The following is a 15,176-nucleotide window of genomic DNA, read 5'->3' on the forward strand; positions in this document are numbered from 1 at the left end:
AAACAACTTTGGAAGTTTAGGACCTTAAAATTTACTAAAAATAGAAAGTTATGCTAGAATTAAGTAAATTGAAAGGAAACAGTGTTGGGGTTCCAAGTAGAATAGGCAAGTGGCCACCAATATCCACATGGATCAGACCTCCCCCCTTAGGAAGTAATGGTCCCCATTGAGTTGAGTGCCTCCATGAGATGAGGAAACTTATGCTGAACTTTTTCCCTAATATGCCACTTGCCTTGATGCAGGATTTGGCCAGCTTTGAAAACTTGATACAAATGGATCCTTTGTTGGTGAGTGTTCTTGATTTATATTTCCATGATTTGATCAGTTGTGGCATGTTCCATGCAGTTTGGGTTGAGCTCTATTGGTGTCATCTACTCAACAATGTCTAATGTGTCCAATAATGGTGGAAAGTATGGCTTAAGGTGGTTCACATTGAATATTGGGTGCAATCCAAGGAATGGGGGTACTAAACTCAAAAGAATTATCTCCCAAAACCTTGGTGATGGTGTAAGGTCTGCATCGTAGGGGTCAAATATTTTTATGGGCTCCGACAAGGAATTCTTTCTGCAAATGCAACCAAACTTTGTCACCCACTTGAAACTTATGTGGCACATGATGCTAATATTGTCATTGTTTGTACTTGGAATTAGATTTATCTGAGATTTTGTGAACCTGTTGGTAGATGTGTTGAATGCGTTCAATATACCTAGTGGCTTTATCAGCTTCAAACTGAACATGTGCAGATTCTTCTTGTGTAGTTGCAAAAGGCAGTGCAACATCAATGGGACAAAATGGTTGAAATACCAAGCCCACTTGAAAGGGGTTGTGGCCAGTCGAGCTATGGAGAGCTATGTTATAATTGTATTTCACATAGGGAAGACTCTCATCCCATTTTCACGAATGCTTAGAGTTGTACATGCGTAGTATGTGCACTATCATCTTATTAATGACCTTTGTCTAGCCATCAGTCTTGGGGTGGAATGCATTAGATTTGGTGAGCTTGGTGTCGAACAATGACCAAAGGCTCGACGAGAATGCACTTAGGAACATGCTATCTCAATCTAATATAATGGTCTGTAGGATCCTAAAGTGCACCCACCCTTGTTCAAAGAAGAGTTTGGAAATGGATTTTGTTGTGATATCTTCTTGCATGCAACCAATATGGCCATCTTAGATAGTTTGTCAATGACCAAAAATACACATTCATTTTCATGCTTGGTAGAAGGAAAGCCACACATATAGCCCATGGATATGGATTCTCAGGGTCAGCTAGGAGTAGGAATAAGAGTATACAAACCTTTCTTCTTAATGGTTGGCTTAGATATGGTAAAGGTAGTGCAGGATTTGATATATTTTCCAATGTCTTGTTAGAGATTTGACCAATAAAAATACTTCTACATTATTTCCACAATCTTCTCTGTGCCAAAGTGTCTTGCGACCCGACTGTAATGTGCCTCCCAAATCATATTGGCACGCTTGCTTGAACGAACACAAATGTATCTGAGGTGCCATAACAGTGCGTCCTGGAGGTGCAAGTATAGAACGTACTTTCCATCCATCAGTATCTAGTATGTGGTGGTGAGTTTTGGATCATCATTATGAAGTTGCAGCCATCCAGAAGTCTCGTTCCTACAAGAGTTGAGAACAGTGGTCAGTGCCACAATTAGTGGCCGACCGAGGCAATCTGCAACATTATTGGTGCTACCCCCCCACCCCCGCTCTTATACTTAATGTTCAAATAAAATTGTCGTAGGTATGTGTAACACTTCTGATGGAGGTTTTTCTGCAACTTCCCTTGTGTCTATATAAACTAGAGAGATTGATGATATGTGTGGATGATAGTCTCCCCAAAACATAATGTTTCCATTGTTGGCAAGCCTGTACAATGGAATACATCTCTTTATCGTAGGTGGGGTATTTCTTAATTTTATTAGAGAGTGTCTCACTGTGATAGGCCACCGGATGCCATTGTTGGGTGAGAAATTCACCAATGGAATAATTGGAGGCATCTACTTTGATTTCAAATGGTTTTTGTAGGTCTGGCGATGTGAGCGATGCTGTAGAGAAAAGGTAGCACTTCAACTCAACGAATGTCTTCTACTCGAACTCAGACTAGAAAAAAATTCCTTTCGCTTTGCACTTAGTAACTTGACCCGAAGGCCAATTGATATGAGAGAATCCCAACATGAACCTTCAATTGAAATTGGCAAGGCCCAAAAGGTTGTGAATCTTTGTTAGAGTGGTCAAGGCTGGCCAATCTGAATGACTTGCATCTTAGCCAAATCCACATGCATGCCTTTCTCATGAATGATGTAACCTAGATATTGGACCTGGTTCATGCCAAAGGCACATTTGTCCAAGTTGGCACATAGTTTTTGTTGTCGTGGGGATTGAAGAACCTGTCAAATATGTTCTAAGTGCTCTTCCCAACTCTTATTGAAGATGAGGATGTCCTCCATATATACAACCATGAATAAGTTGGTGAAGGGCTACAATATTTCATCCATTAGCCTCATAAAAGTTGTAGACCCATTTTTCAACCCAAACGGCATGGCCAACCACTCAAAAAGGTCTTCCTTAGATTTGAAGGTGATCTTCCTTCCATTTGTGGGTTCTATCAAAAGCTAGTGATAACCAAACTTCAAATCAATATTGTTGAGTACTTGGCCCCCTTGAGCTGGTCAAGAAGGTCATCAATAGGTGGGATTGGATACCTATTCCTGACAGTGATTTTATTCAGTGCCTAATAATCAATGTGTTGTAGCTCCTATAGATAGCCCATAGGTTGAAGAGATACCAGTGCCTAGGACATCTTAATGAGTGCTTATAAGATATTCTGGAATTGTTCACTTACACTAAATATTTAACTAGATTTTAAGTCAGAATTGGTTCAGAATCTTCTTTACGAAGATAAATACAAATCCAGATGCAAAGTAATACTCATAGAAGCATTAATGTCAAACTCCAACAACCAATATTACATGAGCATGTAGTTTTATCAGTCATTCGTAGAATATTGGAGAGAAGAATCAAGAAGGAAAGAAAACCAACACACAGGGCTTAAATTAAGAATCCAGTGCATCGAAGTTCAACAGAAAGTGGATGAGAAAACACATTCAAATGATGTGCTTAGATACATGGAGCACATTTTTAAGGATAATAATTATTATCATTCAAAGGCATATTAGATCAACATTAGACATAGATGAATCCATGAATTCATAAAAACATATCCAGTCGTTGTTATTACATGTAATCTAAGAAAAAGTGTGAGGGTATATTGAACAAACATAAGAAATAATAAATACTACACATTCATATGAGCCAGAATCTCCAAAAGATTTCATTAATCTTCAACAGGGCACACATTTCATTTACAATTTGCAGAGCTTCCCTCTTGAAAACAAAATTTCGAACCCTTGGTTCTGTATCATAAACTATTTTTATAGGGCCTTGGGGATAGAACCCTTTACAAAATATTCTTTCTTGATTTGGAAATGAATCATCATAATAAAAATATCAGCGTCCTTTAGTGGCACAATTGTACTAACCAGATCCTAACCAAATGGAATTAAATCTATGAAAATAGAATATTTACATAAAGCATAAAATATCAAAGTATTGTGATTGACACAATCAGCAGTATCTTTACTCGCGGTGGACCGGTTCAAGAGGCAATGTCATTGGTTCGATGATCTGGAGCACTGGAGGATTGATGAATTGTTCACATCTTTTCCACAACGTTGAACTTGGTAGAGGAGCATTGAAGAATCATTGATATGAAATCTTGATATTTGTGAGCCCTGTATAGTTCAACTTAGGGCATAACAAAGTCTTCACCAATCCTAACAGTTGAAAATCCCTTCTCAGATAATTAACCACAATTTTACCTTTAAGGGTGGAAGTATTCTCATGAGATGAATCCACCTTTCTCTTAGACTCAACTAAAATTTGACTATATTGTTCCAATAGGATCAGCATTCCCACAAAATCCCAACAGTTAGGCAGCCATGCTTTGACTCTCTCCTCAAACTCATAGTTGAAGGTAGCCACATCTTTCAACACCACGTCTAGGCATTCTTCAGCTTTGGCTTTGGCCTCCTCCTTCTAAACTACTTTGGAGATCTCCATGATATCAGACACCCTATCCACCACATCTATAGCCCTTAAATCACTGAGTAGCTTCTCATTTACATACTAGATGAATTTCTTGGCAATATGGGAATTATTTTCATCTTCTTCCTTAGCAGCTAGGATGAAGAACTCATAGTCCTTGATCACAATCTTCTGCTTGTCCATCAGAGTTATGTGCTCCCAGTTGTTTTTCATCTCTGTTATTATTTCATCACAAACCAGTTGCTTATCTTGCAGGAGGGACATATTTCCTTTTAGTTTGCCTTTGAGCTCAGAGATCTCCTGATTGGCTACATGTAGGTTCTTACTTATCAGATCTGCATTAGTCCTAGCAGTCTCAAGTTGCTTTTATTTTTGTGCCAAGGCTCGCTGGGACGTTTCTAAGTCCTTATGCACTTTCTTGAGCTCCCCTTCCGAGAGATGGAGCTCAGTGAGGGTCTTTGTAAGTTGTTATGTGGGATTCTAAGGGTTATCAAGCACCAACGCTGCACAAATGTGAGTGTTTATTCTCTACTGAATCTCTGCTACCTATTGCTTAAGAGCCACCACCTCATTTTTTATGTATATCAGCTCTTTTTCTAGGATCTCTTTCTCTTCCTCCACCTGTGTAAGTTCCTTGGAATGCACATGTTCGTTGTTTGGCATCTTCAGCTTGTGTCTTAACTCTTGAACCTCTACTTGTGAGCTTTGGAGAAGGGCCTCAAATGCAGCTTTATCCTCTAGATTCACATCCAGTTTCACAATAAACACCTTGAATTTCTCATTTTGCATATGTATAGCTCTAGAGTTAGGTATTTCCTACTTTAATCTTATTTTAGCCTTCTCTAGAAACTTCTCATCCTTACTTATGGTCATTGAATTTTGATTAATCTCACTGTACAACATCACTCCTATTTGCCTATTGAAGTTGATACTATTAGGTAGAGGGACACTTTCCAAGTCTAAAGAAACATCTAAGGCCTTGAACTGGGAGCCCAATTGTAGTTACTGTGCTAGTGGGTGATGCCACAACAAGTTCATTTGATTTCTCTCCAATTCCATAGCAGTCAGAATTCTGGTCCGGTATGGGACTGAATGGGATTCCATTTGTTGCTACATCTCCTCCCTTATTTTCTTGTTCCTCCCTTCAATGGCCTTTCGAGTAGGCTAACTAGGCTCAGTAGAAGTCTCACTTCCTGTTGAACTCGGAATGGCTACCTTTGAGGATGATGAGGTAGCAGCTTGTAGTGGGTCTTCCAAAGTCACTTGGAAGCCTGGTTGGTCTGGTTTTGTCTCAACCAACCTAGTCTCGATTTATTCTTCTTCTATCTCTTGGGTCTTGGCCTTTTTTCTAGTGTTTACATCTCCCATTTCTACATCCCATGTCTCATCAATAGTCCTTTTTTGTGCCTTGTCCTTTCTTGCTGGAGTCTCGATCTCCATCTCTGTGTTAATAGGCCATGAATCAAGGTTAGCCTTCCATTCAATCTCAATCCTACATTCATGCTCATAAGTTGAAGCCTTTATGCTTTCCATTTTCTTTGCAATGAAACCATGAGGATCATAATGCCAAACATCTCCCATATCAAAATTCATTTGTTTCAGTAATTCCTCATTTGTCAAGAAGGTTTGTCTGGAGTTAACAATAAAAGGTCCTATAGGCTTACCCAAATTGAACATATACCCCTTTTTGGTAGGGACAAAGTGGACTTGGTCCACATTCAGAGTTTGTCTAATGAACCCGAGGGTGAATATCCTCATATGCATGAATACAGGCAGGTGGTAAGGAGGAAGTTCACACCCATAGACCCTAATCTGTGTGTAATTTTCAAATAGATACTAGTATCTCACCTTGGTGCCCTTGCTCAGTTGAAGGATTGATTTTTGTTGAGGGAGGATTCTTGGAGAGGAAAAGTATGAATAATTTAATAAGCAATGGTCATGTAGGAGGATATGAACTGGTAATAGCCATCATTATCTGGTCTCCTCCTAACAACAATGTCTCGGTCAAAAAAAAAACTTCTCTATTTGTTTGGGGCCATCATACTGAGACCTAACAACTCAAACTCATCCACATGGGTGTACACAAACAGATAGAGCAACAGAGAATAATACCTGAAGTATGAGGTGGTAGGAAAATGGCGTAATGGAATTTTATGGACTTGGCCAAGTAAGAAGGTATGTCAAACAGAAGCTATGGCACATCACCTCCCTTAGAAATCCTAGGGACACTTTATTGGCCATATTGTAATTATCATCCCCAAAAGGATGAGAAATTATAGACAAAATAGGCTGCACAAACTCATGAAAGATAGATATTGGGAAACTATCAACAATGGGAAAGGACTGCAAGCTAGGGGCTAGGACCATTTGTTGAAAGGATTGTTATTCAACGGTTGAAAGGGTAGTAAAATTATAAACCATAGTGGTTTTTGTGAATTGTTGGGGTTCAGGGGAGCTTGGGTAAATCAGATCTTTTTGGATCAACTTTCGGGTCACCTCTAGGATTTTGGCTTAGTGGAAGAAACAAAACAATTATTTTCTTCTATGTATGTAGCAGTTAAACAAGAAATGAACATAGGGAAATGATACACACAAGGGGCGATATGATAATATAGCCCTAAATCAACTACACGAAGCGGGTCCTCTCCTCTAACGTGGTGGCCATACAGGTCGAACCAGAGGTCCGACAGGTGTTAAGAACAAGGGGGGTCTGAAATTTGTGCCTTCGTGTCCATGAGCGATTCAACATTGGAGGAGGGTTTGGCTTCCCGGGCTTTGGGGGTCTTGGTGGGGTTCTTTCTTCATTTTTGTAACAGCCTTGGTGAAAATTCCATGTAATAAAAGTTAAAAATAATAATCGTGGTTTATGGGACAATTATTCCAAGCCGAATGTTGGGCATTTGGTTGTTTATGGCTAAGGAAATTGGCAAAGGCAATGGTTAAGGCTTTGGAAAGGAAAAATGGAATTTTTGGCACATTTATTTATGAAAATAAATGGAAATTAAGGGAAAAGGAAGGTGAAATGTCACAGGTTGCATGTGAGGAGGAAATTGAAGGAAAATAATGGAAAATAAAGAAAATAGAGGCCTCATTCATAAAAAGGCTTCCGAGGATCAATTGGTAACCTTTTGTCAGTTGAGTTTTGGAGCTCTTTCATTACTCTCTCTCTCTCTCTCTCTCTCTCTCTCTCTCTCTCTATCCCCCTTGGACACTTAGAGTTTTCTTGGAGCACTTTGGCATTGGAGCAAGAAAGGAAAAGAAGGCAAGAGGAAGCAAAGATCAAGCAAGGAAAGGTAGGATCAAGCAGCTACAACAAGCTTCACTCTAGGTATCAACTTGCATATGTATCTTCCTTATTAGATTTGGCATGCATGGGATTGCATGTGGTTATTTTCTATCATGGCATGGGTTTTTCCAGGTGTGACAGTGTTCTTCAACCTAGCCTTGCCATTTCTAGATAGCTTTGATGAGATGGGTTGTCATACTCGGTTTATATGGGATGGCCGAATGGATTCGAAGCTGAGTGGGGTGTATCTCCGAAATGAGAAACACATGGCCTAGATCCCTGGACAGGATTGTGGATCACGGTAAAGCCACTAGCCTAGTAAGCCATAAACCAGATTGTGGGTTGTGGTAAAGCCAGGATTATGTGCCTCAGTGGGCGTAGGAATCCTTGTCGATGAATGGCAGGATATACGATAAAGCCAAGAGGTGGATCTCTCTCCGTTGGGCCTAGTAGTCTCAAGATGGGATGTACAATAAAGCTTGGAGAGTGTGTCTCGATGTAGGGCCTAGTGATCCCTGGATTAAACTATGGATTACAGTAAAGGCTGAGAGACTAGGAGGCACTCAAATTCCTCATGATGTAGGTGGAGAACTCCAATGGCATCCATGCTTATTTGGTGTTTTTGGTGTGTTTTATGAGTCCCACATTCATGCTTGGAATATGGCACGGGGGTGATTGGATGAAGAGAGACTTGGCTCAAACAATCTATGGTTGGGTGGAATGTGGTAGTCCCATCTCCGGTTAGCTTATTGCATCATTAATGAAAGGTTATTTCTCCTTGTATTTCTAAGAGTATTTTGATGGATTATATGTGGTCTATATGGTTGTACTTTCATGAGTATTTATGTTGTTATTATGCTAGTTATATGTGTGTTTTATGACAATAGCTATGTATGGCTCTCAACATGTTTTTACTTGTAAATGAATGGATAATGTACCTATGGCCTAATAGATGATAATGCAACAAATAATGGTTCATAGTGATTCTCATATAAGTATGAGATCCCTACGCTTAATTATGTTGTTTACACCTGTAGGTTACATGTTAATGATATGTTTGATGAAATTCTTGTCATGGCTAGTAGGGGTCTGATTAAGGTCTTGTTTAACTTATTGCTTTTGCATCATTGTTTCCTTGTTCTTTGATTGATCTTGAGCTATCATTCCATTATGGGTAGTGACCTGGGCTCTGGGCCTGAAAAAGTGGCTCAAATCCTGGGGTCGCAGGCACAAAACTGGCAAATTGGGTCTTTGGACGCTGGCAGGCAAGCTTGTGAGAGTGACTATGGGTTTCTAGATTCTCCCATGATTATAGCATGAGAGAGACTGAGGCTTAAGATATCCATAACATCAGTGGTACCTAAGGACAGGATGTTTGAGTGGCTAACATGTCTCCTAAGGGTTCTGTTTCTGATGTGGATAGGTTGGTTGAGGTGTTCCATCGATTCCACTTCCTTAAGGTCACATAGGAGGTTGAATCCAATCATAGTAGCCTCTTGTCGCATGGAATGTGTCGATCTTGCGGACAAGATAGACCTTCCTAGAATCTAAAGAAGACCTAACGACAAGCAAACCAACCAAACACTATCTTTCTCTAAATATGCTTTAATAAACAATAGCAAACAAGTGTTTTTAGGGCCTACCTTTGGTCCAACGCAAGCTTGTGGATGCCCTCGCTCCTTTGATCCAAATGAGCTCCTCTTCGCGAATCTGCAAACACAAACAAGGCAAACAAATTAAATAGCACCTGAAAAGCCAATTGCATAAAACATATTTAACATGAAAGTCAAGGAGTCCATGAAACAAATAACATAAGATACTTGTTGAGAAAAATGAGTTTGATTGTATTAATTCAAAAGAAGAAGAACCTTACAACCTTTGCCTTGACGCTGTACAAGCTCCTCCCAGGGTCCAACAAGATGTCTCCTCTACTTTGACAAGTTTCACTCACTCTCCAATGGAACCAAGAGGTATGTGATCTCTCCTCTCAAGCTCAACCAAAGAGTCTCAATTTCACCAACATTTACCCTCAAAATGTTCAGCTTCTAACCTCCCTAGTCCTCACCCCAATGCCTGTATTTATAGTGCAATGGAGGGAAGTTACTAGGTCCTCCTTCAAAGGGATAAAGCCCTCCTTCAAAGGGATAGCTCCTTTAGTCAAGGGATTAGCTCCTTCTCTTTTGGGATACATGAACCACCTCAGAGCGAACAATCCACGTCAAAATTCCTTCTAGAAAACTCTAGAATTAACCCAAAGTGAGTTTTTTAAGATAAAACTTGCGCCTTTTGATTTTCACAGGGGTCCGCACCTACACCGTTAGGAATAGAGCGGGTAGGTACGTAGCTTTTGTACACAGAAGGTGCGGGACCGCAGGTGACCATGAGAGAAAGTGCGGAACCAGAGTTACATTGATTTTTAATATCTTTCTCCCACTTCCAAAGCTTGATTTGAAGAGCTGAGGTCTTAGACTTGCTTAGGAGGACAGTACAAGTGATGATAGACCCATACTGACTGCAAATAATCATGGTGACGATATTTTTGTGTAACAGATTGCCCCCTAAAGTGCGAAGTCTGTAGTAGATGAGGATTTCATTTATCATATAGGAAGAGTGAAGTACTTTATCATTTCGAGGATCATCTTGTGGAGAGCCTGGTTGGAACCTGTAAAAAAATTCAATGCAAAATATATATATGAGATCATATCATCGCTGAGGTAGGCATTCCCATACTCAGATCAAAACTAACTAGAAAACTATCTACTGCTCTGATATAGGAATGATCTTGTAACATCATAAGTATAGACTCGTGTGAACACAATATGGACGCAGCCATCTGTTTATGAATAGTCCACAACATAATGAATACAAAATTCCTCGCAGCCTGGATGGTGGAAACTAGATCCAGGGTCTTCATTTCTACTTCCCGAAATAGTACGATTCTATCCATGCGAATAAATGTGTTGATGTCGAACATGGTAGAAACCACTTGATTACCAGTCAATGATGTACACTGTTAAAAAGTGTGAGAGAAACCACCAGTGATGCCAATGGCTCTCAAAGTACCCAGTACAATCCATGAGATGTGAGTAAATGTGTTGATGTCAAACATATCACGGAATCCTTCGATCGAAATTCAATGATGTAAATTGTCGTCAAAGGCGAGAAACCTGCCATTGAGGCATGCAGATCTCAAGGTACTGACGATTTCTAGATCATCTTTCTAGATAATGAGCTGATGTCGATAGAAAGCGATCCATCGTAGGCAAGCCCACAACACGAAATCATAGATCAAGTTGAAGAAATTTAGTTGCAAGGACTGACTCATGGATGGTCAAGATGGATGACAGATATTTTGCAGATGAATGGCTTATTGGCAGTGACCTCTTGAACACATAACAACACGACAGATGGCTTGGTGACAATTGACCCAAAGTTAATACCCAGAAACTGGCTGAAGACTTTCAATGTGGTTTGATCAACTGTTAGGCAAAGGATTTCCCAACCTAGGTGAATAAAAGTGTCGTGTTCAAGAGTGGTTACAAGGTATGACAAACAGACTTATTTTTCTCTCTTTTCCCCCACCATTTCTGGCAAGTACCTCTTTATTTTTGACAAGCTTGAGGAGGATAACATTTGCTTGATTATAAGCTCATCCTTCAGATGAGTCCAACTTAGTTTAGATTCGAACCCTAAGAAGGAGTGGTTCGTTCCTTTTTGTAATTGAACAGGTCCTTTACTGTGAAATTTTAACGAGTCCAGTATAGGAGAAACTCGACGTTTTTCAATTTTAGAGAGTCTGAAAAAACTTAAGAAGACTCTAGGGTTCACCTTTTTCGTAAATTTGTGTCTCCCAAGCCCGTAAAAGTATAAAATAATACTTGAGAGAACCGCTTGATCTTTTACGACCAAGGAGTACTTTTCGTTATTAGTGTCACTGATCCGAAAAAGTAAAAAAGCGATCAACGACACGTCATTTTATAACCAATATCGAATTTGAAACGACAAAAATCCGGCAATCTTTTCATGTTTTTACGGTCGGAAAAGAGCTGTAAATGGACCGTCTTTTAATTCCGTTTTAACGAGTGTAAACGAAACGCTCGGCAATCTTTTCATGTTTTAGGAGTCAGAAAAGGGCTTAAATATGACTCTACTTGTTTTTTCGTTGAAAATGATAGATTTCACCTGAATAATCCTTTATTCTGCACAAAGACACAAACATTACTCATACCTGTTTGAAATGGATAAAAGCGTTGCAAAATACCTTTTCAAAGTGAAACATAAACAAATTTGCGATTTATTTACTCAAAAAACTTATAAAAAGGGCCTTTGTCAATTCATTTTTACCGTTTGAGTTTGGGTGAGAAAATAGTGCTTTTGCTTAGAAAACTTCCCGTGAAGATTGTGGAAAATCCAACCGTCGGAATCGAGCGTCGTCTTCTCCAGGTAATCCACATCATCCTACTCTTCATTTTCAACCGTTTAGTTTTTTTATTTAGTCCCTCATTTCATTTTTTGGGAGGGTTTTTAGGCGCAAAACCCGCGCGCAGGGGTCCGCAGGTTTACCATTGCGGACCCGCGGACCCCGACTTTTTCTTAATTGGGAAAAAGCTCGGGGTCCGCACCTTCCATGTAGACAAAGTGCGTACCCACGCACTGTGTCTAACGTGGAGGGTGCATACCCCGCAGCAAAGGTTTTGAACCTAAAATTTCTCAAAAATGGACCAATCAAAATGTTTTCTAGCAATCTAATTAATCTTTATACTTGATGCAGAGAATATATCATGCTAGATTGGCGTGAACGGGAGCATGAAGACGTGGATACCGCCGCATGGAATCATCAACCTTCACTTGATGCTTTGAGGGCATGCGGATTGTACAAGTTCTGGACCATTCCTGGCATGAGGGCTCAGGTAGATTTCTTACAGTAGCTGGTTGATAGATGGAGCATACAGGACCAGTGTTTTTTCATTGGCAGGCACCGGCTCGAAATCGAGCCGGAGGACATTTATTTCTTGACTGGTTTGCCTAAGAGAGGCGAAGACTTGACTCTATTCGGGACTAGGCCAGGTGGCCAGTCTGTCGATAGCCTCCGGTTAGAGTACTGCAACAGCCAGGCTAAAGACAAAGGGATAGACATAAAGACCATATCCCGTCCTGAGCTCATGGTGATTGCGTTTACTGTCACCAGACTGTGCAGAGCTGCCGCATTACATGTTTCCACCGAATCCCAGATGCGTATGGCAGTTGATTGCTTTCAAGGCACCATCTTCAACTGGTGCAATGCTGTGCTGGCCAATGTGAAAGGCCAACTGACCAGGGCCAAGAGCGGATGACTAAAGACCTTTGGTTATGGGGATTTGGTCATGAGTTTTGGCCTGGAGAGGGTTCCTATGCTGATCCCACAGCACCTTACTGTTGGAGCTGGGCTTCCTCGAGAGCCCAAACTGATGCGATGGGTCGCAGTCATGGCCCGTCATCCGGACGAGAGGACAGAAGTTGCTCGGTTCAAACCTGAGTATTTCCAATGGTTGGAAAACCAGGTCTTTTCCATTCAGGATTTCCCTTACGCTGGGATAGATTTCCGTGGTGACCCAGACATGGCTCTTCCACCAGGAGAGCAGTGGGACGAGTCAGGTAAAATATTTTTCATCATCTCAAAACTGATAGTAAAAATTTCAAATGCAGATGTGGGTCCACAGCGACTAGCCGCTCTCTGGCCTTTTGAGAGGAGGCAACCAGTTGCACCCACGCCAGCCCCATAGGACGAATCAGCAGAGGTTTTGGCCGAGTTGGAGGGTCATCTTGAGCGCTTGACAGGGGATATTCCTGAGACCACTATAGACGACATTCCTCTTCGACTTCAGCGCTATGTGATTGGAGTCCCGAGACCTTTTAGGAGGTTCCTTTGCAAGGTGGCCCAGGCAGTGGTTTCTTATAGAGATCATCACCAGTGATAGGATGATCGCCTTTTGTGGGCACATGTGACATTTTTGTTTTTTGTACTTATCATTTTTGCCGATCATAAGGTGTTTTTCAACCTATGATTGAAGACGATGTATTTTTTTACACACTCCTATATATATATATATATATATATATATATCACTATTACCGGCTTATCTTGTAAATCATGTTATGAAAAGGTTTTAAATTTACATGTATGATTATTGCAAATGTCTATTTAACATTCGAGAAGCAATTGCATCTGCTAATGTATTTAAAGACCTTGGAATATGCTGATATTCAATGTAATCAAACTCACGTTCCAAGAGACGCACTCTCAAAAATAATCTTAATAACACTGGATTTCTAATGGCATACACTTTATTAAGCTGTAATACAATGAGTTCAGAATCCAACCTCACTATCAAACTCCGAATCCCAAATGAAATAGATTCAGACAATAACTCAATCACTGCACTGTACTCTGCAATGTTGTTTGTTGTTTGACCGAGGCTTACCCCATGCATAGAAACTAACTCGTCAGAGGGCGAATAGATAACCCAAGCTGCAGAAGAGATGTTCCGTGTATTACGACAAGCACCATCAGCAAATCCAATGTATGTTTGGAGAGGCATCGACATCTGCAATATCAAGAGTAAAACCAAGATAAGCAGGAATAATGACGGAAAAAACACTCTCTAAACTAAGCACACTTTGTAAACTAAAACACACCAGCTAGAAAGAAAAAACTATCCTAACTAAAAATCTCCATACCCCATTTTTTTAAGCATAGTACCTCTTCAAGTAAAGGCCATTTCTAGATTTACCCAAAGATTCCCCATCAAAGTCCACCAATTCATAGGCCCCTTTTGCTAGCTTTCGCTTAACAATATAGGGACCATGCCACATAGGAACGAATTTCCCAGCGCCTAATTTATCATTAGCTTGATCATACAATAACACTAGGTCTCCTTCCGAAAAATTTCGAGGGGTCACATTTCGATCATACTGAGCTTTCATACGTTTTGCGTGAGTCTCGATCGCCAATGCAGCATCACGTCGATTCTCATCTAATTGAGCTAAGTATAACAAACGCTTTTCCTCTTCGGAAGTAGCTGGAAGTAACTCGATGGCCATTTGCAGTGACGGGATTTCGCACTCAATGGGTAACACAGCTTCCAAACCATAGACTAGTTGGAAAGGAGTGAACCCTGTTGATGTTTTTACTGAAGTTCGGTACGCCCAAAGCACTGAAAATAGCATGTTGTGCCAATTCGACTGATGAATCCCAATGATTCGTCAGATCATGATAACTAAAACTTTGTTGATGGATTCAACCAGACCATTCGCTTGTGGATAATAAGGAGTTGAACTATCGTGACGTAAACCAAGCTGGCCTGTAAGTTCGGTCATCATAACGTTTCGAAAGTGACGCCCATGATCAGTGATTATCGCTTGTGGGACACCAAACCTAGCAATTATATGATTGAACATGAAAATTGCAGCTGTCTTGCCGTCTGCCTCGAATGTAGGCATCGCCTCGGCCCACTTAGTAAAATAATCTACCCCAAGGATGATATACGCATGCCCCCCGGCCGAGTGAGGGTTACATGTAATAAAATTGATACCCCATTTGGCAAAAGGACCAATGGCAATTATAGGGTGGAGAGGAGCAGGTGGAGCGCGCATCTTACGATCAAAAATCTGGCAGTTGTGGCATTTTTGGACCGCCATAATACAATCTTTAAACAAGGACGGCCAGAAATAGCCAGCGCGCAATATCTTTTGGGCTGTGGCATACCCAGACATATGACCGCCACATGCTCCAGAG

The sequence above is a fragment of the Pinus tabuliformis genome, chromosome J (genome assembly GCF_031772625.1).
Source record: "Pinus tabuliformis cultivar Carrire ecotype Pingquan chromosome J, CPIR1, whole genome shotgun sequence".
NCBI lineage: Eukaryota > Viridiplantae > Streptophyta > Pinopsida > Pinales > Pinaceae > Pinus > Pinus tabuliformis.